The sequence below is a fragment of the Sinocyclocheilus rhinocerous genome, unplaced genomic scaffold (genome assembly GCF_001515625.1).
Source record: "Sinocyclocheilus rhinocerous isolate Xijiao unplaced genomic scaffold, SAMN03320098_v1.1 scaffold4023, whole genome shotgun sequence".
NCBI lineage: Eukaryota > Metazoa > Chordata > Actinopteri > Cypriniformes > Cyprinidae > Sinocyclocheilus > Sinocyclocheilus rhinocerous.
In genome coordinates, this window is record NW_015667282.1 from 476649 (window position 1) to 477809 (window position 1161).

At 38.8% G+C, this 1161-nt stretch overlaps 1 protein-coding gene across 1 annotated transcript in view; it reads left to right on the forward strand.

The window, feature by feature from the left end:
• The window catches only part of LOC107733607 (beta-1,4 N-acetylgalactosaminyltransferase 1-like), a 22998-nt gene that overhangs the window by 5022 nt on the left and 16815 nt on the right, over positions 1 to 1161 (forward strand). The window lies entirely within an intron of this gene.

Below are 1161 nucleotides of genomic sequence, written 5' to 3' on the forward strand. Positions count from 1 at the left end.
CCGTTTTAGGTAGGTGTGGCTGACTCTTAACTTTTATAAAGAATATCTCTTTGGATTTGAGACTTTAGTCTTTACAACTTTACAGATCTTCTTTATGCACCAAGAGCTTGTAACACTCCAAAGAGAAAGGAAAAAATTAAATAGCATCATATGACCCCTTTAAAGCTAAATAGAAAAAAAAAAAAAAACGAATACAAATATAAAATACAAAAATGAATAAAAATACATAAAACAAAAATTCATAACATTAATAAATCCTATAGCACAGTGGTTCCCAAACTTTTTGCAGAGTGCACCCCTTTATAGTGTTTGACACAGTGGTGTAGTGGAAGATACGCAGGTATACGGCGTATACCCACTTCTTTATCAGTTGGCTTTGTGTATACCCACTTCTTAATCCCCTCTGATGCGCATCATTCATTAGTGTCCTGCTTTAGGCAAAATCATGACAGTCCACCACATGAATAGCTAATCCAATCGCTTGTAAAAAACAAAAAACAAATATTCCCTAAAAACACCCAGTGATGCGGTCAGGACCGTGGCGCCGGCTTCCTTTGAAATATGTTTGATGATTGCGCCTGCGCCCTCGCCCGCTCCGTCCCCAGCAGAGTATGTGAGCAGAGTGCGGAGTGGAGCCGTGTGATTTTGAATGGAGCGAGGAGCGGATTTTTTAAAAGAAAGTCATGGTTTTCATTCGCTCCAAGAGCGCTCCACCACCGCTCCCTCACGAGTACAATTCATGCCAACGGCCCGTAATATAACTGCACATTTAGCAAGAATTCACATTAAACATATTTAGCTAGCTTGATAGAGAAGGATCACTCAAATCAGAAAGAATGTGAAGGCTATGTTGACGGCAATGGACATAGCGGGAAGTTATAGGGTAGTTATTAAGGAATTTGTTTGTTCCCTCTAGATACTTATGTTCATGATTTAAACAGGTACAACACATATTCACACGCAATCGCTCTCTCAATAATGCATTAAAACAAATGTAGGCCTAATCTTATACAGTGCTACTTCATCTGCATCCGATTTCGAATGAGCAGAAATCTGTAAGAAATGCAGCGATCCGTAGGTAAAATAACTGACGAAAACGTACTGTTATTTTCATCACAAACAAAATTTGCACTGCAAAAAGCATCAATAGCCTACCTTTTA